Source organism: Pimephales promelas, chromosome 8, assembly GCF_988280905.1.
Source record: "Pimephales promelas chromosome 8, fPimPro1.hap1.1, whole genome shotgun sequence".
Lineage (NCBI taxonomy): Eukaryota > Metazoa > Chordata > Actinopteri > Cypriniformes > Leuciscidae > Pimephales > Pimephales promelas.
This window is the reverse complement of record NC_142776.1, coordinates 17,758,369-17,783,549: the sequence shown is the minus strand read 5'-3', so window position 1 is coordinate 17,783,549 and position 25,181 is coordinate 17,758,369. Positions and strand designations below refer to the sequence as shown.

The following is a 25,181-nucleotide window of genomic DNA, read 5'->3' as shown; positions in this document are numbered from 1 at the left end:
GAATTTCTAACTGTTTTCAATGAAACAAAGGCAATCAAATATGATTGTATTGTTTTACTGTTTTTTCTTGGGTTAAAAATAAATATGTTTTTAGCATGTTTGTTTTGTCCATATGTGCTACCATAATTAGTAATTCATCAAAAACACTTAGTAAATTATACACTCTAATATCATCTATAGACACAACAACAACAGTAGACTCAGTTAAACAATGGGAAAAGGATCTCAAAAAGGATTGGGGGGTCTGTTGGTCGTGCTCACCGGCAGCGGTAGAGTGGCTCCCAGGCCTAGAGAATAGTTTATATTCACAATAATTTTATTTACTGATTTATATTATTATAATTACTTATAATCTATATGTATTAATAATTGTAATATGTATTATAATTACTATTATCATTATCACAGCTATGCTACCACTCTTACTACACCTATTATTATCATGAATGCTGTTGGTTGCCACTGTTACCACTACTATCGCTATTCTTATCTATGTTATAGTTATTATTATTAATACGAATACTGCCTCTACTTCTACTACAATTCTATCACAACTACCAGGAATATCTTAATATTGCTTCAATCTAAATTTCTAAAATATCCCTTTGCTTAAAACATACCAATATACTTGCATACATGTTTTTGTCTTTGTCTTTGTTTTTCTTTTCTCTTTTTTCTTTTCTTTTGCTTACTTTTGTTCTGACTACCTTGTACGTATGTATACATAATTCACTGATCTCTTATTTTTTGTATAAATTATAATGTTTTGTTAACTTGCAATAAAAAAAAAAGTTGACACAAATGCAGACACCCCTGATGATTTATGTAAGAGACCACTGATGTGTTGTCTGTACGGACAAGCACATGATGGCCCCTTAGGTCTGGGAGGAAATGTCTCAACACATTGAAGACTGCAATCATCTCCAGGCAGTTCATGTGCCAAGAAAGATGATGACTCCTCCACAGACCATGAGCTGAGCGGCCTTTCATTACCACTCCCCAGCCAGTGAGGGAAGTATCTGTCGACATAGCAACTCGATTGCAAAGACCTCCCAGCACCAAACCCTGGGTTGGGAACCAAGGTTTCCTCCATATAATCAAGTCGCGGAGACACCGCCGTGTGATCTTGATCATACGAAATGAGTTTCCCCTCTGGGAGAACCCTCTGGTCCTGAGCCACCACTGCAAAGGTCTCATGTACGGCAGGCCAAATGGTATCACTGGACGGCGCTAACATGAGACCTAACAGTCTCTCGCACGGTTTCACAGTGCGTGACTGGCCTAGCTATAGCTCTTTCATGGCTGTGAGGAGAGCAGCTACGAGTGGACGATAGGATGGCTTGCATTGTGACTAAATCCCATACCACACCAACGAAAGTGGTTTTCTGTAGTGGAGAAAGCACACACTTCTTGGCATTAAGTGTCAACCAATTTTTCATGTGAGTGAGGATGATATCTCGATGCTGAACAGGGCTGGACTGGGACAAAAAAAAACGGGCATTTTGGCCCAGACTGGCCCACTAGAACATAAACAAAACTGAAATGTGTACGCCCTTGAATATGTATACCAACATCTCCGATTAAAACCACCAACGCCATCTAATGTGTGAGATGGAATAACTACTAAGTTTAAAATACAATTGCATTGGCAATATCAGTCTTTCTCACAAGATGTTTATATAGTATTGGTCAGTGCACGTCTGTCCCTCTAGGGGGGTTCGGGGGCATGCTCCCCCGTAAGAAAATTTTGTGCTTTTTAAAGTTAAATTCATCAATCTGGTGCACTTTGAGAGTTCAAAATTAAGAGCTCCAACCCATATTCAGTGTGCAAATTGAACAAAGAAAAACTCAAAACTCTTTTTGTTGGGATATAGTGTCTGTCTACATACTACATAATTAATCATAGTTATTAATCAATAATATTAATCACATGACAGTTGTAGCCATATATTGTAAAACACATGAACTGAAAAATAAAAGCAAGTTTCATAATTAGCTTAGAACTAATTTCTGTAACTTGAAACATATATAAACACATTATCTTTTATTTTGATGGAAACGGAAAACATGGTTTACAAACGGGTCTCATGCTACGTTCACACCGGACGCGAATAGCGTGTCAGGCGCGAATGATTTCAATGTTAAGTCAATGCAAAGACGCTTTACGCGTGTGAAAAATTCCTGCGGCGCGAATGAGGCGTGGAGCGAGGGGCGGAAGACGCGAATACGCCTCATTCGCGCATCAAGTTCGCGCGAATGGCGCGAATTGAGCGTCTGGCGCGTTAAGCGCGTTACACGCGAATGATTCAGTTAGTGCCATTTGTGCATTCACGCGTTTGACGCGAATTCGCGTCTGCCGCCCGAGTTGAAAAATCTGAACTTTGGCGTGAATTCGCGCCGCGTTAACCAATCAGGAGCCTAGCTGCTTGCTCACGTGGTGAAGTGTCTGGATGCTTCAATAAATTATTTTGTTAATATGACTAAATGCATGGTGGGATTATGCACAACAAAGCAAATGTTTTATCACTTAAAATATTATTTCTATATACGAGACATGTTCATTTTGTATTGAATGTTATTCATTCCATAGCTAGATTATATGAAATGTTGTAAAAACAATCAACATATGTGCATAAATTCGTGTCTGGACGTGAGAGAGAGAAAAAAATCACAGGACAGGTTAATAACTTTTGAAGGCTGGCTCTATTTATCATCAAAACAAAAAATAAATGACAGCTAGATTAGATGGATGAGGGCGAGGGTGATCCTCGCTCCGATGCGGGACAACATGTCATCAAACTGGGCGCAGGACAGGCGGAAGTACCGCTGACAGCGGCCGTCATCCAGCGCAGCTCCTGGAGCGAGCAAATGGTGAAACTCGCCAAACGGTTCGGCTCTGAAGGGTCCGGTGGACACAAATATACGGCGACGATGATCCCCACGCCGCTGTTCTGCTCTCCAGAGTAAATACAGAGCGGTAACTCTCTTGATGAATGCTCGGTCGACATAAAAACAATGGCCGCCAACGGATTTCGATTCTGACGCGCGTCACGCACGTAAATTTTGCTTCAAACTTTTGTTTTTACGCGCGCCAGTTTCGCTCTTGACACGCGAATTAACACAAAGTGGTCAAGCATCAAACTAGACGCGTCAGGTGCGAATTTGACGCGCGATTCGCGTCCGGTGTGAACGTAGCATCATACTCTAATTAATTCTAGTAAAATGCGTAATTGTCAAATATGCAGACGTGGAAATAATGCGCAACTGAGTAATGGGTTCCTTCTAGCCTGTCCTGTGTTCTGAAAGTAGTTCTGCTTACAACAGATCTCTACACTCACTAATGTCTCTCGTGATCCCCCTCCCCCCTCACAGACACTGAAGGCGGTTTCTTTTTTTTTGCACGCCATTTCTCTGCTAATTCCTTGCGTTTCTTCTCTTTCGCTCTGACTACTTTGACAGACTGCACGCTCGCACAGCCCAGAGGGGGAGGCGATTAAAGATGTGATTGGACCAGCCCAGTGTCAATCAAGAAAATAACCAATGGGCCACTGATCTCCGTTTCATGAGCCGGTCTGTGAGAAAGGACCCACGCTGACTTTTTAGTCCGATGCGTTTCAACGGCCCAAAGATCCCAGCTTTTCGTCGCTTGATAAACTTATAGTTGAGCCACGGTAGTCACATGGAATATTTAAACATTTTCTTCTTTGACTTTCTGGGCCGTCAAGAGCCAGTCCCTTAGGCAGCCTATGTGGTTGTTATACAGCTCTCAAATTTAATCGAAAATATCTTCATTTGTGTTCCGAAGACGAACAAAGGTCTTACAGGGTTGGTACAGTATGGGGGTGAGTAATTAATGACTTAATTTTCATTTTTGGGTGAACTAACCCTTTAAACTAAACGCAATGAGCCGCTGACACGAGTTGGATGGGCAGTTAAAAAAAAAAATTAAAGCTGCAAGCAGCGATGGGCGGGCCCTCGCACCTGTAGCACGTCGGGGTCTGAGGCGGCCGCGTTTCATTTTCTGCAGCTCAGCCAGTGCGGCTGTGCATTTGCCACACTGCTTCGTTAAAGGCCACTTCCTGTTGCCAGCAGGTGGCGCTATGACTGTGGGTGAATGTCGGCATGTAGATTTGATCAGGGCGGGACTCTTGTCAAATGTGTTAAATTTCGTGCAGATCTGGGCATTTACAGCCAAGTTACTACAACTTCCTGTTTCATGGCGAATCATCGACGCCACGGACACGCCCATCGACGAAAACGCGCAGATAGCACAACTTTACATCGTCAATGCCTTTAGAAGGTACAGCAGAAATTTGAAGTTGATCCGACTAAATCCCTAGGAGGAGTTCGTTAAAGTACGGAGTGTGTAAATCGTCCCAAATCGGTCGCCGAATTCAAAATGGCGGACTTCCTGTCGAGTTTAGGGTATGGGTTCTTGAGGCTTTTTTGTGCGTCTGGTCATGGTAGATGTACCACAGAAATTTCGTACATGTCGGTCAAACAAGCGGCGGGGGCTGCTTCGTTAAAGGTCACTTCCTGTTGCCAGCAGGTGGCGCTATGACTGTGGGTGAATGTCGGCATGTAGATTTGTTCAGGGCGTGACTCTTGTCAAATGTGTAAAATTTCGTGCAGATCTGGGCATTTACAGCCAAGTTAGTACAACTTCCTGTTTCATGGCGAATCTTCGATGCCACGGACACGCCCATCGACGAAAACGCGCAGATAGCACAACTTTACATCGTCAATGCCTTTAGAAGGCACAGCAGAAATTTTAAGTCGATCCGACTAAATCCCTAGGAGGAGTTCGTTAAAGTACGGAGTCTGTAAATCGTCCAAAAATGGCTGCCAAATTCAAAATGGCGGACCTCCTGTCGAGTTTAGGGTATGGGTTCTTGAGGCTTTTTTGTGCGTCTTGATATGATACACGTCCCCACCAAATTTCGTGCATGTAGGTTGAACGTGGACGAGGGGCTAATTTTTTCCAATTTTCTAGGTGGCGCTAGCGTGCCATTTTGCCCCGCCCATCTGCGAAACCCACAAAATACGAAATTTTTCACCAGTCCTGACATGCGTGCCAAATTTGGTGAGTTTTTGAGCATGTTGCGGCCCTGAAAATGGCACTTACTTTGCAGAAAAAAGAAAAAAAAAAATTAAAGCTGCAAGCAGCGATGGGCGGGCCCTCGCACCTGTAGCACGTCGGGGTGTGAGGCGGCCGCGTTGCATATTTTGCAGCTCAGCCGGTGCGGCTGTGAATTTGCTACGCTGCTTCGTTAAAGGTCACTTCCTATTGCCAGCAGGTGGCGCTATGACTGTGGGTGAATGTCGGTATGTAGATTTGTTCAGGGCGGGACTCTTGTCAAATGTGTAAAATTTTGTGCAGATCTGGGCATTTACAGCCAAGTTACTACAACTTCCTCTTTCATGGCGAATCATCGACGCCACGGACACGCCCATCGACGAAAACGTGCAGATAGCACAACTTTACATCGTCAATGCCTTTAGAAGGCACAGCAGAAATGTGAAGTCGATCCGACTAAAGCCCTGGGAGGAGTTAGTTAAAGTACGTAATGAGTAAATCATCCAAAAAATTTTGTAAAATTAGAAATGGCCGACTTCCTGTTGACTTTAGGGCATCACTCCAAGAGACTTTTTTGTGCGTCTGGATATGGTAGATGTACCACAGAAATTTCGTACATGTCGGTCAAACGTGCGGTGGGGGCTGCTACGTTAAAGGTCACTTCCTTTTGCCAGCAGATGGCGCTATGACTGTGGGTGAATGTCGGCATGTAGATTTGTTCAGGGCGTGACTCTTGTCAAATGTGTAAAATTTCGTGCAGATCTGGGCATTTACAGCCAAGTTACTACAACTTCCTGTTTCATGGCGAATCTTCGACGCCACGGACACGCCCATCGCCGAAAACGCGCAGATAGCACAACTTTACATCGTCAATGCCTTTAGAAGGCACAGCAGAAATTTTAAGTCGATCCGACTAAATCCCTAGGAGGAGTTCGTTAAAGTACGGAGTCTGTAAATCGTCCAAAAATGGGCGCCAAATTCAAAATGGCGGACCTCCTGTCGAGTTTAGGGTATGGGTTCTTGAGGCTTTTTTGTGCGTCTTGATATGATACACGTCCCCACCAAATTTCGTGCATGTAGGTTGAACGTGGACGAGGGGCTAATTTTTTCCAATTTTCTAGGTGGCGCTAGCGTGCCATTTTGCCCCGCCCATCTGCGAAACCCACAAAATACGAAATTTTTCACCAGTCCTGACATGCGTGCCAAATTTGGTGAGTTTTTGAGCATGTTGCGGCCCCGAAAATGGCACTTACTTTGCAGAAAAAAGAAAAAAAAAAAAAAAAAAATTAAAGCTGCAAGCAGCGATGGGCGGGCCCTCGCACCTGTAGCGCGTCGGGTTGTGAGGCGGCCGCGTTGCATATTCTGGAGCTCAGCCGGTGCGGCTGTGAATTTGCTACGCCTCATTAAAGGTCACTTCCTGTTGCCACTAGGTGGCACTATGACTGTTGGTGAATGTCGGCATGTAGATTTGTTCAGGACGGGACTCTTGTCAAATATGTAAAATTTCGTGCAGATCTGGGCATTTACAGCCAAGTTACAACAACTTCCTGTTTCATGGCGAATCATCGACGCCACGGACACGCCCATGGACGAAAACGCACAGATAGCACAACTTTACATCGTCAATGCCTTTAGAAGGCACAGCAGAAATGTGATGTCGATACGACTAAATCCCTAGGAGGAGTTAGTTAAAGTACGTAATGAGTAAATCATCCAAAAATGGCGGTAAAATTAGAAATGGCTGACTTCCTGTTGAGTTTAGGGCATCGCTCCAAGAGACTTTTCTGTGCGTCTGGACATGGTAGATGTACCACAGAAATTTCGTACATGTCGGTCAAACATGCGACGGGGGCTGCTACGTTAAAGGTCACTTCCTGTTGCCAGCAGGTGGCGCTATGACTTAGGGTGAATGTCGGCATGTAGATTTGTTCAGGGCGGGACTCTAGTCAAATGTGTAAAATTTCGTGCAGGTCTGGGCATTTACAGCCAAGTTATTACAACTTCCTGTTTCATGGCGAATCTTCGACGCCACGGACACGCCCATCGACGAAAACGCGCAGATAGCACAACTTTACATCGTCAATGCCTTTAGAAGGCACAGCAGAAATTTTAAGTCCATCCGACTAAATCCCTAGGAGGAGTTCGTTAAAGTACGGAGTCTGTAAATCGTCCAAAAATGGCCGCGAAATTAAAAATGGCGGACATCCTGTCGAGTTTAGGGTATGGGTTCTTGAGGCTTTTTTGTGCGTCTTGATATGATACACGTCCCCACCAAATTTCGTGCATGTAGGTTGAACGTGGACGAGGGGCTAATTTTTTTCAATTTTCTAGGTGGCGCTATCGTGCCATTTTGCCCCGCCCATCCGCGAAACCCACAAAATACGAAATTTTTCACCAGTCCTGACATGCGTGCCAAATTTGGTGAGTTTTTGAGCATGTTGCGGCCCCGAAAATGGCACTTACTTTGCAGAAAAAAAAAAAAAAAAAAAAAAAATAATCCTAACAGTTTCAATAGGGACCTCGCACTGTTAGTGCTCGGGCCCTAAAAATCAAGTTTGAGATGTATCGGCCCACAAAGCACGTCGGCCCATCGAGCAAATGCCCGAATTGCCCGATGGCCAGTCCAGCCCTGATGCTGAACCACTAACTGCTCTGATTCCGTGATTGTGGCAGTATGAGTTAGTCTAATGAGCTGGTGTTCCCTTGGTCACTCCCCGTGTGAAGCTCCATCCTATAAATAGCGCGTAATCCTTCTGACGCCCTCTCTTGCTCATCGGTGACCGGAAGTTGTGTTGTGCTTCCGGGCCTCTCTCTTTCCGTGTGAGCATTTTTGCGCTAACAGGTAGGGTAGTGGCTTTGCTGTCTCCGTGCGAACATTGTTTCCTGCCGTCTTGCTTACGTGGTTACTTGCGTTCGTAGATCTCCGGTCGGATGGACAAACTTTCATCTCGTTTTTCAATTCATTGAACCACTGAACACACTGCATTATCAGTACCGTGGGCACTCGGCGAGCTTTTCTCCCTCGGGTACGTCTGAATGATGGGTATGTATTTCAGATGACATGGGATTTGTATCTATTTTTTTATTAATTGGGAGTTAATGGTAATTTGTCTTTGTGTAGCTAACAGGAATGAGACCAGTTTAGCCGGAGATCATCACTAGCTGCACAGGACCGATTCGCTGGCTGCTGTTTTGCTTTTGCCTTTTTGCCTGACGGCTATATTGTGCATGTTTGCCTATGTTTAAGGTGCTGTCTTGTATATATTTCCGTGTTTTACATGTCTTCGTCTGGTATATGTGCCACTTTGCCCAGGCAACTGCCTCGTTTGTGTAGATAGCGTACCATCATCGAGTGGAGTAGATCGCTGCATGCTCGTGTTGCTATCACGGCCACTGGGTAGTTACGGCTTTCTGGCCAATAGTATGTGGCATTTGTTTCTTGAGTGTTATTGTTTTTACGATATGTGAATAACTCAAGGGGTTGGGGCTATATTATAATTTTGTCGATTTAAGAAGTTTGTTTTCTGGGTTTGCTTTCTTTTGGTTTGTTTGTTTTGATTCCAATTTAGAGTAAAACTGTAATTATATTAAATTTGATTTATTGTTTTTTTCTTCTTTCTTTTTGATTTACTGGGTTTATATATATAAATATATATAGTTTGTGGTAAGTTTATTTAGGGCCCGAGCACTAACAGTGCGAGGACCCTGTTGAAACTGTTAGGGTTATTTTTCTTTTTTCTGCAAAGTAAGCGCCATTTTAGGGGCCGCAACATGCTCAAAAACTCACCAAATTTGGCACGCATGTCAGGACTGGTGAAAAATTTCGTATTTTGTGGGTTTCGCGGATGGGCAGGGCAAAATGGCTCGCTAGCGCTTCCTAGAAAATTGGAAAAAAATTAGCCCCTCGTCCACGTTCAACCTACATTCACGAAATTTGGTGGGGATGTGTATCATTTCCAGACGCACAAAAAAGCCTCAAGAAGCCATACCCTAAACTCGACAAGAAGTCCGCCATTTTGAATTTGGCGACCGATTTGGGACGATTTACACACTCCGTACTTTAACGAACTCCTCCTAGGGATTTAGTCGGCTCAACTTCAAATTTCTGCTGTACCTTCTAAAGGCTTTGACGATGTAAAGTTGTGCTATCTGCGCGTTTTCGTTGATGGGCGTGTCCGTGGCGTCGATGATTCGCAATGAAACAGGAAGTTGTAGTAACTTGGCTGTAAATGCCCAGATCTGCACGAAATTTTACACATTTGACAAGAGTCCCTCCCTAAACAAATTTACGTGCCGATATTCACTCACAGTCATAGCGCCACCTGCTGGCAACAGGAAGTGACCTTTAACGAAGCACCCCCCGCCGCTTGTTTGACCTACACAAACAAAATTTATGTGGTACATCTACCATGTCCAGATGCACAGAAAAGTCTCTTGGAGCGATGCCCTAAACTCAACAGGAAGTCGGCCATTTCTAATTTTTCCGCCATTTTTGGATGATTTCCTCATTACATACTTTAACAAACTACTCCTAGGGATTTAGTCGGATCGACTTCACATTTCTGCTGTGCCTTCTAAAGGCATTGACGATGTAAAGTTGTGCTATCTGCACGTTTTCGTCGATGGGCGTGGCCGTGGCGTCCATGATTCGCCATGAAACAGGAAGTTGTTGTGACTTCGGTGTACATACTCACACCTGCGCGAAATTTTATACGTTATACAACAGTCCCGCCCTGAACACATGTACATGCCGAAATTAGACCAATGTCATAGCGCCACCTGCTGGCAACATAAAGTGTCCATTTTGAATTTTACGTCAAATTTTGGGTGATTTGGATGCGTAGCAAATTCACAGCTGCACCGGCTGAGCTCCAGAATATGCAACGCGGCCGCCTCACACCCCGACGGGCTACAGGTGCGAGGGCCCGCCCATCGCTGCTTGCAGCTTTAATTTCTTTTTTCTTTTTTCTGCAAAGTAAGTGCCATTTTCGCGGCCGCAACATGCTCAAAAACTCACCAAATTTGGCACGCATGTCAGGACTGGTGAAAAATTTCGTATTTTGCGGGTTTTGCGGATGGGCGTGGCAAAATGGCACGCTAGCGTCACCTAGAAAATTGGAAAAAATTAGCCCTTCGTCCACGTTCAATCTACATGCACGAAATTCGGTGAGGACGTGTATAATATCAAGATGCACAAAAAAGCCTCAAGCACCCATACCCTAAACTCGACAGGAAGTCCGCCATTTTGAATTTGGCGGCCATTTTGGGACGATTTACACACTCCGTACTTTAACGAACTACTCCTAGGAATTTAATTGGATCGACTTCAAATTTCTTCTGTGCCTTCTAAAGGCATTGTCGATGTAAAGTTGTGCTATCTGCGCGTTTTCGTCGATGGGCGTGTCCGTGGCATCGATGATTCGCCATGAAACAGGAAGTTGTAGTAACTTGGCTGTAAATGCCCAGATCTGCATGAAATTTTACACATTTGACAAGAGTCCCGCCCTGAACAAATCTACATGCCGACATTCACCCACAGTCATAGCGCCACCTGCTGGCATCAGGAAGTGACCTTTAACGAAGCAGCCCCCACTGCATGTTTGACCGACATGTACAAAATTTTTGTGGTACATCTACCATGTCCAGACGCACAGAAAAGTCTCTTAGAGCGATGCCCTAAAGTCAACAGGAAGTCGGCCATTTCTAATTTTACCGCCATTTTTGGATGATTTACTCATTACGTACTTTAACGAACTCCTCCTAGGGATTTTGTCGGATCGACGTCACATTTCTGCTGTACCTTCTAAAGGCATTGACGATGTAAAGTTGTGCTATCTGCACGTTTTCGTCGATGGGCGTGTCCGTGGCGTCCATGATTCGCCATGAAACAGGAAGTTGTAGTAACTTGGCTGTAAATACCCAGATCTGCATGAAATTTTACACATTTGACAAGAGTCCCACCCTGAACAAATTTTCATGCCAACATTCACCCACAGTAATAGCACCACCTGCTGGCAATAGGAAGTGACCTTTAACGAAGCAGCCCCCGCCGCATGTTTGACCGACATATACGAAATTTCTGTGGTGGATCTACCATGGCCAGACGCACAGAAAAGTCTCTTGGAGCGATGCCTTAAAATCAACAGGAAGTCGGCCATTTCTAATTTTACCGCCATTTTTGGATGATTTACTCATTACGTACTTTAACTAACTCCTCCTAGAGATTTAGTCGGATCGACTTCAAATTTCTGCTGTGTCTTCTAAAGGCATTGACGATGTAAAGTTGTGCTCTCTGCACGTTTTCATCGATGGGCATGTCTGTGGCGTCGATGATTCGCCATGAAACAGGAAGTTGTAGTAACTTGTTTGTAAATGCCCAGATCTGCACGAAATTTTACACATTTGGCAGGAGTCCCGCCCTGAAAAAATCTACATGCTGAAATTAGCCCACAGTCACAGCACCACCTGCTGGCAACAGGAAGTGACCTTTAACGAAGCAGCCCCCACCGCACGTTTGACCTACATGTACGGAATTTCTGTGGAACATGGATCATGTCCAGACGTACAAAAAAGCCTCTTGGAGCAATGCCCTAAACCCAACAGGAAGTCGGCCATTTTGAATTTTATGTCAATTTTTAGGTGATTTGGATATATAGCAAATTCATAGCCGCATCGGCTGAGCTCCAGAATATGCAACGCGGCCGCCTCATTCCCCAACGTGCATCAGGTGCGAGGGCCCGCCCATCGCTGCTTGCAGCTTTAATTTTATTTTGTAATTGTTGTTTGTGTATTCACTCACTTCAGTTACTTTTATGTACAATTGCATTACTATATAACAGCTGTATATTTTGTAGTTGGCATTATTCAACTATATAGTATTGTGCAATATACAGCACAGTACAGTAAAGCTGGGAAGGCAACATCAAACAATAATTTTGTTGTGAGTGTGACAGAGTAGGCTCCTTCCTGTTCATTCAGCTTTTTTGGGGGGGCAGGAAGTGACCTCACACCAGCTTGTCTCACGTCCTTCCTTCCAATTGTTTCTCCTCTATCTGACATTGAAGAGCCTGTAAATACATAGTATATTTCGTAGTTTTTGTTGTACTTTGATTTGCTTTTAGATTTTCTATAAAACATCAGATCACCCTAAATCCATACATTTTGAATCCAAAACTCAAACTTTGTGATTTAAAAAAAAAAAAAATAATAATAATAATAATAAAGCTACTGTTTAATGGGCAACTGACAATTTAGTTCTAAAATTGGTTTTCTGACTTATTCCTGACCTTAGTTCATATCCCAATCCCTGGTTCCCTCCTAAAGATCATGTGACTAATCCTTATTGCAGGTTTCATCAAAAATATTTTATCTTGGGTCTGTAACAAGTATAGCTGTGTTTCATGCTTCATTGAGGTCATATCCAGACCACCCATCCAAATGTAATCCATGGACGAGAGAGAGAGGCTGTCAAAATCGTGATAAATAGATTTGATCAACTAAGCGCCTCCTGCTGGTGCCTTAGACCCTCTGCAGAGTGTTTTGACTGGCTCCATGCCTCATCCTGCAGATGTGTGTGTTGTGTGTTTGGTTCAGTTATTCCATTCATTGTGCAGAGAAAATGTCCCCACAAGAATAGTAATACCAGACATGTTTTACCTTATGGTGAAATTATTTTGGTCCATATGAGGAAATCATAGTTAAATTATGTTGCGTTTTTTTTTGTTTGTTTGTTTGTTTTTTTTCCCCAAAAAGTTTTCTGAGGATTGTGTTTAGGGGTTGGGTTAGGATTAGGTGACATAACACATTCAATACAGTATAAAAATCATTATGTCTATGGAAAGAAAAAAAAATAATAGAAAAATAAAAAAAATAATAAAAAATGGACTCTTCTCACCAGCTGAATCTATGATGTAGAGAAGGTGATTGTGATTTTTAAGTAGAAAAGAGATACAAGGATTATTTTCATGTTTTTTTTTCTTCTGTTTCTGTTGTACTTATGTTATACTGCTGTGGATTCACCGTGGCTCTCAGATGTCATACTACTAGAGACAGCAGAGAATCACTAGCAGTCACATCAAACCATATTCTTTAAATTTTACATGCATGCAAAAAAAAAAATCTATGTTTTTTTATTACAAATATATAATCAATCAGTATATAACTAGTCATTAAAGGTGTCCTCTGGCATAAAAAATCAAATCATACACCATATTCCATACCAGATGGAGGCAGTATACCTTATATACCCTATTATTCAAATCAATTGACACGATAGTAAAAGTTTGGAAGCCCGCAGTCTTACGTGGATCATTTGGATATTTTTAGAGATTAGAGACTAAATGAACAACATCCCAATACTAAATTATAAAGGCCGTCTCATAGACAACTCATATGTTACAACTTACCAAAATGTATTCCGCATGCATAATATCGACCAATCATTTTTTTAACTCTTCCCTGAACTGAAATGTAGTAGTGGGCTGTATTTTCCACACGACTGACATCAGGTTCAAGTACACACAAGTTACTCGTCTATTGCAGTTTGGCTGGTGGTAATGTTGCCCGCCCTCATACCGCCTACCATGGCTGAAACTGGTATAACAACACCTGCCGGGCTGGGGCTAGTAGTTTAGCATGCTAATTCAGGTTAATATCTCACCAGCACTATAACTTATAATTTTTTTAATGACATCATCAACCTTATTTCTTCTCATTCTTTTGATGCGTGTAGCTCATTTTTTGGATATTTTAACCTCAATTTTTACAGAGGGCACCTTTAATTACAAATGTATTCATTCAGTAAAAAAGGACTTGATTTTGAAGGATACAACATGCTCTTAATAATAGATTTTAAGGATGACATTACATGATGCATTATAATGTATAAAATACAATAAAACTTGTTCAATGTGTAATAGTTTACAGATTAAATATGTTTTTAAATGTATAGTTCTCCCAAAAGTGAAAATGTAATTTACTCACCCTCATTTTGTTCCAAACCTTCATGAATTTCTGTCTTCTGTTGAACACAAAGTAATATGATTTAAAGAATGTTGTTAACCAGACAGTTGATGGGACAGTCAGAAGGTAGTTGATAATTCACAAAAACATTGACAATCAATCAGAAATTCAACAGGTAGTTTGATGTTGTGGCAGGAGGGACACAACATCTCATTCCATCCATCAGAGAATGGATGTTATAATAGTAAATGAGATGTTCTCTATACTGTACACTATCAATGTTGTGTCAGTATAGAGACACTAGAGGTCCCATACTAAATGCCACAACCAGCTGATGTTACGAGGTTACATCCAGTCCACGTTATGACTGCCTCGTATTCTTAATGCAAAACAAAGTTATAAAACACAATAATGGGGGATTCCGCTTGTCTAATAGCTGTTCAAGAAGGAAAGATGATGCCCAAATGAATAAATACTACATCTGTTTTTATATTCCCCTGAAAACAACAGTAATTATCAACAACCACAAAGTCAGAACAAGAAAAAAAAGCTTCGTAACAAGCTTGTCTGTTACAAGGTCACCATCTTCCCAACGCCCCAAGTTAGATTTGTATCCTAAGGGGCAGTGAGAACTGGACATACAATGGAAAAAGATCACTTCAGCCATTTTTTTTTTTCACTTTTCAGCTTTTTTTTTAATAATTAAAACTTTTTTAGAAATATATTAAACTTTGTAGAACAGGAGATTGGACTGGGGACTGTTCTTTTTTCTATATCGGCCGATCAGCTTTTTATAGCTTTTTTATAAACTGCAGCCCGGAAAAGATAACCAGTCGCCCTAACATGCGTTCATATGCATTCATGTTAATGAAACGCATACTTTCCAGAAGAAACATCTGTGGGGACCAGTAAAATATGGGTGTGATGGCACTCCATATAGGTGCACATAGTTAAAAAAAAAAAGACAATAATTATCTAGTCTACTCTGCAACAAAGCAAGGTGGAAAGCAATGTATTGAGACTGACTATTGATTTATAGGCTATATTGCATTTAAAATATTGATTGGCTGGACATACTGGTGACATCCATATGAATGCACATCCCTCAGTAAATAATGACCATCAAGTATCACACAGTGACATGGCACGCCATTTTTATTTATTCGCAGGATGCATTTTTGATTTCAACAATTAAATTTGTACATTCAAATGTGAATTCTTGATATTAAGAATGTACCCTTTCTAGTAACAATGTCTATTTCTGATATCAGGAATAACATTTTCATTAGTGGGGGGGGGGGGGGGGTCTCTGTGGTTTGTTCTGCCTGAGAGAGGAGAAACTCACACGCACAGTGACTGGACATAGGGATTACAGACAGGGAAACTGGACAGTTGATAATACATCACATGGGAAGGGTATGAAAAGTGCACATTATCGCTTCAGAGAGGGGGGAGGTGCTGTATGCAAACGCTACACCCAGCCAGTTGCCCAAACATTACCTGTTCGCACCCAATAATACCCGGGACAAACCAACTCAACCCAGAGATTGTAAAATATTGTGAAGTTATTGATGAAGCTCAGCCTGCTGCTCTGCAGATGTAGGGGAGTGCGGGGCACAACCTAACGCGGGGTTAAATGTAGCACGGACCTTTTACGTAGTTTCTCAGAGACACGCAGGTTCTGTTTACGCTATTTTTCTCTCGCTGCCAGAAGTTGGTCTCCCGTGGATTTGTGGAAAGTTTTGGTGATGTTTTGTGAAGATACTGGACAAAGTGTGTTTTGACAGCATGCAAGTAAATTTTTTCATCATAGGTTTTTTTTTCGGTTTCTGAGTTGGGTGTATAATAGATTTCAAAATCTAACTTTATATTGCCTTAATCACTGTCTTGTTGGCTCAAACATAGCACCGTTTTGAAACATGTCAGCAATTCCTAGCAATTGTTAGCTAGGCTTAAAATATGTAATACACAGCGGGGTTAGTTGTAGCACAGTGTTACAAGTAAGTCGCCAAGTGTACAATGATAGTCAAATGAAAACAGGGAGCCACACTTTTCAGGTTTGAGTATTCATTTATACATTTAACTATGCATTGATCACTTGTTTATTTTTTTAAAAAATGGCCTGCTTTTAATGCAATAAACCCTTTAAATTTGGATTTTAAGCTCATTTGCATTATTATTACTGTTATTATTATTATGAATAATAATAATTATACATGCAGCTGACACACACAAATCTAATTCAATTGCAATTACAATATTTTATGATTTTATTTACTATTATTTATTGCAAAAATGTGCAGCCCTTTTCTATGTCTCTACCCATGATATTGATCCAAAATAAAAGGATTGGATGAGGGATGGATATATGGATGTGATATGGATCTATACAGACGCACAAACAATATAAAATAATACCAATATAATTGTCACAGTCTGCGTCTGCACCGTTCTGTCTGCGTCTCCAGCACTACACTTCCCAAGATCCTCTTGTCTCCTCTCCTGAACTCACTCCCTCATTAGCCACCTGTTCCTTGTTTTGTTCATCTGCTTCACCTGTTTTCACCCCATTTAGCTTAATTCCTCTGTGTATTTAGTTCAGTTCAGTTCCATTCAGTCTTTGTCGGTCAATGTTGCATGTTGCCTTGTGTTGCTCCTACCTGTACTCTTGTGATATACTGTATATTGATACACTGTAAAACATTTAAAGTCTGTTAAACTTAGAAACGAAAGTTCACCTGCTGCCTTATAAACACGAGTTAACTCATCTTAGATATATTCTTTGTTTCAACTTACAATGTTGTGTTTTACAAGTTATCTAGCTACTGAACATTCGTTGTTTCAACTTGACTCTCTGAGTTTAAACAACTTTGTCAACTGTTGTTTCAACTTAATTCTCCAAGTTAAGACAACTTACTAGGTTACATTATTGAAAACTCATAATCAACTTAAATTGTTTGCTCAAAAATATTTTTATTGTAAAAATGTTCAATGCTGCATAAACTTAACATTGGTTTTATGATAATACATGATAATACATGTTAGGAAAACAGCTTCTACAGTAAGGGATTATTATTAAAAAGTTTCACTATGTTACCTATTTGACAACCATTTCATCTTTCACATACTTTCTTATAGGAACAAAATAGTCTTTACAGTTGTAAATGACAACACCAGCAGTTGTTTTACAGTTTAAAACACTTTTAAAATCAGCTAAACTTAGCTAAACAATTCCATGTTGTTTCTACCCTTGCAGAGCAACTGTGTTGATGACAATTTAAAGAACAGAATGCAAAGTAACAATAAGTGTCCCCTCAGCAAAAGCTTCAAAATTCTCAAAATTAACAACTTTTTATTAAAGAACTCCAGTCAATTTTAACATTGAGCTATTTTTTTGTACATTTGGAGTGCTGTCAGTACAGACAAAAACGACAAAAATTGTTGTCGCCTACACAGTGTTATCCTCTTTTTAAAATTCGTACCCTGTTGACTTCAATAGGACACGTTCTAAACCTGCTTTTAGTGTCTTAACATCTTTTATTTGTCATTACGAGTGCACAGCCATGTGAGTGGTTTTATTAAGAGTGACCACGGTCAATCTGACTGCAGTAGATGTGAAAGATATTAATATAAATGATGTTAATTCAGCCAGCGCACATACCCGTATTTACTTCCTGTTTTCGGTCGAAGTCCACATTAGTCGATTGTCGAGTTTGTGCGCATGATCATTGGTATCCAAGCAATAACGTGCGAACTCGACAATCAACTACTTTGGACTTCGACCAAAAACAGGAAGTAAATACAGGTATGTGCGCTGGCTGAATTAACATCATTTATATTAATATCGTTCACATCTACTGCAGTCAGATTGACCGTGGTCACTCTTAATAACACCACTCACATGGCAGTGAACTAGTCAAGAGGCTAAAAGCAGGTTTAGGACATGTCCCATTGAAGTCAACAGAGTACGAATTTTAAAAGGAGGATAACACTGTGTAGGCAACAACAATTTTTGTCATTTTTGTCTGTACTGACAGCACTCCAAATGTACAAAAAAATTAGCTCAATGTTTAAATTGACCAGAGTTCTCCTTTAAAAACACATCTAAACATTTATGCTTCTGTTAATTTTCAGCAGTACTTGGGTTTTACTTGAAATAGTCGGTAATATCAATTTTGAACAGTGTCAAATAACTCAAGTGTCAAGTGTCCTCCAAAGACTGCAAACATAACATGTTGCCTCCGATATATGGTTTGAGACCAGTCTATAAATTATATCTCAGCAGTTTGTTTCGAAGTCCATGTATATTGGCAGAACAGTGGTCAGTTTTAATCTTCATGATCACTTTCTGCAGGAATTCGAAGGAGTAGGTTAAGACAGTAGATTGTGCCCATTAACAGAACAAAGCCAGTGGGTATGTCTCTGAGATTATGGAGAACAATTGTCTCTACCACCACAGCCACGTTGGAGACATCAAGAGGAAATGCATCATTCAGGACACCTTCGTGTCCAATCAGTAGACCAACACGCATTCCCTTCATAATGACATCCAGGGTTTCACCATGAACCTAAAACAAATGGACAATATCAATCCTTATTTAAAAGTAGTGTGATAGATTTTTGGTCTATAAAATTATAGAAATGGTCCAATAAAAGTATGACAATTGCCATATCATGATTTTACTTCATTTCAATATATGCTCTACAAGGCTGGGATGACAGTCAAAACAAGCCACTGGAGAAGCACTAATTAGGCTAAAAGCCACTGTATGGTCAATCATTTATTATAAACAAAGACTGAAATGAAGCTAATTAATTAATTAATTATTATTGACTCTGGAATGCAAAGAAATGTTAAAATCACAAAAACTAAATCATGACAGTAAAGAGAATACATTTTTCTTCATCCCTACTGCTCTGAATTCAGTATTATTAGTATGTTAACAACAATGTGTAAATATATTTTCTTACATCACACATCTTGGTTATATCCGAAGTATCCTCTGAAAAGAAGTGTGGAAGACCAAGTAAGGCAGCTGTTCTTCTGTTCTGATTTGTGTCCTACGAACAATTATAAACAAGACTAAGTGACTGGCATTATACAAATTAGAATCCCAATGTTAGTAAATATTATGTATGGTATCAATTTAGATGTCTCGATTCAATTTCGATTCACAAGATCTCAATTACCACAACAAAGTAATAAATTAATAAAATAGTTATTGTTTTTGATCCATGTATCCTTATAAATGTTGAAACCCCAAATTTTAGATACCACTGAAATTTAAAGTGATAGTTCACTTTGAAATTAAATTTTGGTGTGTTTTATCTTACCTCAAGGGCATCCAAGATGTAGGTGTCTTTGTTTCCACAATATTTTCAATTTTGATATTTTTTGGTCAAACTGTTCTTGTCTGTCTGTCATATAATTTCAATTTCAATTTCAATTTATTTATAGAGCACAGATAAACACAACTTCCGTTGACCAAAGTGCTGTACAGAGGGAAAAATAAAATAAAAATTAAAATACAAACAGCCACAGGGCAATTGCTTCCACATTTAGCTTGCATATGACAGGTCAAATAAAAACGTCTTTAATCTCACTTTAAAGATGTGTAGGGTTGGTGCAGCTCTGATTTCTGGGGAAAGGCTGTTCCAGAGTCTAGGAGCGGCACTAGAGAAAGCCCGGTCTCCTCTACTCTTCAGTTTTGTTCTCGGAGCCACCAGAAGGCCTAGGTTTGCCGACCTAAGAGCTCTAGGTGGTTGGTGAACAGTCAATAGGTCTGTGAGGTATGATGGAGCCATCCCGTTTAGCGCCTTGTATACTAATAATAAAACTTTAAAAGTGATTATATGGCGCACTGGTAACCAGTGCAGAGTCTTGAGGACAGGAGTTATGTGTTCTCGTTTTCGAGTTCCTGTCAGAACTCTTGCAGCGGCATTCTGGACTATTTGGAGGCGATTGATGGATGACTCACTGATCCCCATATAAATTGAATTACAATAGTCCAGTCTGGTAGAAATAAAAGCATGTACAACTTTTTCTAAATTCGAGACTGATAGTATAGACTTAATTTTTGCCAGGGTACGAAGCTGGTAAAAGCTTGATTTCACCACTTGATTAACCTGTCTATCCAGCTTTAAGCTACTGTCCAATATCACTCCCAGGTTTTTAACATAAGGTTTAACATATGGTGTTAGGATGCCCAGATTTATATTTGTAGTATCATGTACACTGGAAGGTGTAAACACTACAACCTCAGTCTTGTTTTCATTCAAACTTAAAAAATTTTGCGACAACCATGCTTTCACATCCTCAAGGCAGTTGGCCATCTTGTCTAGAGTCATTCTGTGGTTAAGAGGAAAGTACATTTGAGTGTCATCTGCATAGCAGTGATAGTTCAAATCATATTTTCTAAAGATAGTACTCAACGGAAGCATGTATAAAGAGAACAACATGGGAGCCAGTGTGGAGCCTTGAGAAATTCCACATGTTAACTTTACTGGTGCAGATCGGTAGCTATTAATATTGACTGAAAAACTCCTGTTAGTAAGGTAAGAATGAAACCACTGTAAGACTGGGCCTCTAATGCCTACTATATGTTCTAACCGTGATAGCAGGACATTGTGGTCAATCGTATCAAATGCAGCACTTAAATCCAGGAGTATCAGTACTACCGAATGTCCAGAGTCAGTGGCCAAAAATATGTCATTAAGTACCTTCACAAGAGCGGTTTCTGTAGAATGGAATTTTTTAAAACCAGATTGGAATATATCGTAAATTTTGTTTTCATTTAAAAACGTTTCAAGTTGACATAGAACTACTTTATCCAAGATTTTAGTTACAAATGGGAGATGTGAGATAGGTCTAAAATTTGATAGATTGGAAGAGTCTAAATTTGGCCTCTTTAGTATGGGTTGCACAGATGCATGTTTTAAACGCTCAGGGACCACTCCCATCTCAAGGCATTTATTTACAAAGTGTAGGAGTGCCGGACTCACTACATTGAACACTTTCTTCACTAGTCGTGCGGGGATAGTGTCTAGCGGTGATCCTGTAGGTTTTAGATGCTTCACCATATCATTTAAAAAAGTCAATGTGATAGGTGTAAACTTATTGAGTCTTCCAGTATACTTTAACTGACCTGCGGGATTACCAGTGGTCAGCTGCATGCTATTTCTAATACCAGCTATCTTATCTAAGAAGAACTTACAGAACCGATCACACATGGCCACTGACTCATTTGGGTAGATGGACACAGCTGGATTTGTAACAGTATTAATAATATTAAAAAGAACTCTTGGATTATTATGGTTCTTATCAATAAGAGTAGAGAAATAGTTTGCTTTGGCCACTTTCAACTCTTTTTGATATTTAAAAAGAGAGTCTTTAAGCATCTCATAAGAGATCTGTAGTTTATCTTTTTTCCATTTCCTCTCGGCCCTTCTACATATCTGTCTCAGGGTACGAGTAGTATTATTAACCCAGGGCTCAGGGATGGATTTTTGGCGTTTTATTCTCAGAGGTGCTATGTCATCTAAAATAGTGCTGCAGGTAGAATCAAATTTATCAAATAGTTCATCTGGGTTCAGTTCTGGTGAGGTGAATTCAGAATAATTAAAAAGCTCTTCAAAAGCTTCAGCAAAAGCACTAGCTGTAAAATCAGTGATTCTACTGCCTTCACATCAGTTTTACAGTGATTTATAGTGCTGCGTGATACAGGCATGCTAAATGTGATGGGACTGTGATCAGAGAAACTACGTTCGCAAATCTCAATTTCATTCAGCAATATCCCATGGGACAGAATAAGATCAAGGGTATGTCCCTTTAAATGTGTCGGTCCTGTGACCATCTGCACTAAGTCAAAAACTTCTGTTAAATTTATAAAGTCTTTGACAAATGAGTCTTTTTGGCAACATATGTGAATATTAAAATCCCCTATAATTAAAAATCTCTCAAAGTTTGGCATAATACCTCCTAAAAAGTCAGCAAACTCACTCAAAAAATCTTTGTGTGGCTTTGGAGGCCTATAAACCACAGCAACAAGAATAGGAGAATTTGAGTCCAACATAAGCAGCTGAAGTTCGAAACTGTTATAGGGAGTTCTTTGTATAGTCCGACATTGAAAACAGTCTTTAAAAATTGTAGCCAAGCCACCCCCCCTCTTTCCAGAGCGGGGTGAGTTTCGGTATTTACATTTAGGCGGTAGCAACTCCGAAAATGGAGTTAAGTCTTCATTTGAGAGCCAAGTTTCAGTGATAAATAAAAAATCTAACGATTGAACAGTAAAAAACTCTCTGATAATGTAAGTCTTGTTTACCACCGACCTCGCGTTAATCAGGGCCATCCTTAAGGCCAATTTATACTTCTGCGTCGAGGGTACGCCGTAATGTGCGGCGTTGGCTACGCACGTAGGCGACGCCGTTATGAGCATTTATACTTCTGCGTTCAGGTCTTGTTGCTCTGCAGTACTGCTCCGAAACGCTAGTTGGCGGCGGAGAGTTTTAATGTTCCACTGTGTTTAGATTCCTTGCGGCTAGGTTACTACAAGCAATAGCGATTGAAAGAGAGTGGATCATGTTGGAGTTGGAGCTTATTGAGGTGGAAAAACAGTTCACTTTAGTGAAATTACTAAAACTGAAAGGCAGAAATGAGAGAAGACGTCGGAGGAGATGGTACGTGTGGAAATCATTGAAATGCGTGAGAAGGTACGTGCGGAAATGCGTAGGAGGAAATGCGATGCTACCAAGCCGACCAATCACCGATCTTGCGGTCCGCGTCGTCGCGACGTGTGGTTACATTTTTGAGGAGGTGCGCGTCAGGCGACGGCGAAGGGTACGCGCAATGGGACGCGTCTGTGCGTATGCTACGCCGTACCTACTGCGCGCACCCTACGCAGAAGTATAAATTGGCCTTTAGCTGCAGTGGCCGCACAGGATCCTCCATCTGTCGCGATGCTCTACACAGTGGTCGGAGCAGATGAGCCGAAATGCCACGCTGACGAAGATGAAGCGAACGGCGACGGGTCCATGGATCTCCCGTAGCGGGTAAAGCAGGTATATTCCAAAAACAGGTGTCAGGGCTTGAGCGCCAAGCGTGGGAACGGTTGTGCTCACCTTCCTCGCTGGGTCGCTCGGTCCTAATGCTCGTCCTTCTGCTAGCCTGTAGTAGGATCTTGAGCTTGACAGCCACGCCGCTCCGCTTACCCCGTCTCTTCCGACGTCTGTTCACCGGGGCATAGTATGATGGAACACGATGTAGCCACATCGGTATCCCCGACAGAAAAGGTGGAGGTGTTTGGTCCTGTAGTGCATCGGTGGATATCCGCAAATTTAAAAGTATTTGCCGGTCATATGCTAGCAGTGTTGATGCAATTTGTCCCCATATCAGTAGTAACCATGTAGATATGAACAAATTAAAATACACATTAAAATAATACACAGGCAGTGGCAGACGGCATGCCATACACAGCGGCGCCATCTTGACTGGAGGTCTAATGGAGGTCTATGGTCACCACCTCAAAGAGCATGCACAGAGAAGTCCAAATTAAACATGATTGAATGACTCGTAAATGTAAGTACACATTGATGGCCTAAGACACGAAACGAGCGGTTTGTGTGAGAAAACGAACAGTATTTATATCGTTTTTAGGAAGTTTTACCTTTCACTAAACATATTTAAACATATATGTTTAATTTGGACTTCTCTGTGTATGCTCTTTGAGGTGGTGACCATAGACCTGCATTATATGACTGATAGACAACAACGGTTTGACCTAAAAAATATCAAAATTGAAAATACTGTGGAAACAAAGACACGTACATCTTGGATGCCCTTGAGGTAAGCTAAAACATACCAAAAATTAATTTCAAAGTGAACTATCCCTTTAACAATTTTCTATTCCATATGATACCACAGCTAAAACTATTAACACCAATTTCAAAGATTATTAAACAAGTAAACAGTTATAAAAAAAACAACAACAAATAATTACATAATAATAATAATAATAATAATAATGAAGTAAACAGTGCTTTTCAGGTGGGTCTATCTGTATTTTTTAGAAACCAAAATTGAATTAAGTAATCAAATGTAAAATATTTAGTTCATTGTTATTCATACCTCCTTATCAAGGCACTGCATAACTCTGCTAATGCTCAACCTCCTGCTTGACGAGACTTTGTACAGCTCTAAAAAAATTGGCATCAAGGCATCTAGTCCATTTATCACTTATCTGAAACAAACACATAAGACAGCAAAGATTGAGAGAGGGAAAATATGAAAATGATTCCACAGGCATATGTGAACCTCAAATTTATTTAAATCAGCCATGTCACTACTATCCATTTAAGCAAATACATAATTTCCTTGAAATTTAACTTGCTGTGAATGTCTGGGTTGGCACTAGTTACCTGTCTCTCATTGAAGAGTGCAGGCCATCTGTCCCTGACTACAGAGATGAGTGGCTTGTCAGCAATGATTTTCTTTTCTTCGCTGAGAGAATGTTGCAGTCATCAGTTCATCAAGAAGCTGCAGGTCTGGATCACACTTTTGGACCTCTAAAAAGCATGCTCTTCCGATACTCCTCTGGTTTAAAGCATTTGCGTAAAAAAAAAGAGCATGATCATATAACCTTGGTTAGATGATGACAGAAAAACGGATGCATTAAATATTTTACCTAGCTAAAGATAGACAAAAATTACCGCATAACGTTGACACGGACAAGCACTGCTTGTCATCATACATTGCTGACAGAAAATGCTGCGTTATAAATCAAACTCGTTTTGATGGTAACGTTAGGCCTACACAACTTACCTAGCAGCAGTTAACGCACCCTGTCCGTATAGGAAATTATGCCCGTGGGATAATCATCCTCAGGTTTCTTGAATTTGCGCTCCACGCTTTCACAGACAACGCAACGCGTTGGATCTCAATCACACTGTGACAGGACCTGCCCTGCTCTACTTCTGATAACAGTAGTCTTGCAACGAGAGCTGCATTCATCTCACACTGTATGATCGGTAAAGTTAGGTGAAAATCCATTGACTCGAAAATATTAGATCGCATTCAAGTTCACAATTTTTTTTCCTCACGGCCGCACGCCGGAGATCACTTTATCAGCCCTGACCCAGTTTTATTATA

The 25,181-nt window shown here is 40.7% G+C and overlaps 1 protein-coding gene and 2 long non-coding RNA genes across 5 annotated transcripts in view; 2 read left to right on the top strand and 1 right to left on the bottom strand.

Moving 5' to 3' along the window:
• The window catches only part of LOC148977703 (uncharacterized), a 271,661-nt gene that overhangs the window by 161,498 nt on the left and 84,982 nt on the right, over positions 1-25,181 (top strand). The window lies entirely within an intron of this gene.
• Positions 1-25,181, top strand: part of septin9b (septin 9b) — a 152,293-nt gene that overhangs the window by 50,510 nt on the left and 76,602 nt on the right. The window lies entirely within an intron of this gene.
• LOC148977704 (uncharacterized) lies at positions 18,096-24,958 on the bottom strand. Its single transcript, XR_016169482.1, has 4 exons — positions 24,452-24,958; positions 24,162-24,273; positions 19,010-19,099; positions 18,096-18,606 (listed from the first exon to the last, which is right to left on the bottom strand). It is a non-coding gene; the product is annotated as an uncharacterized LOC148977704 (long non-coding RNA).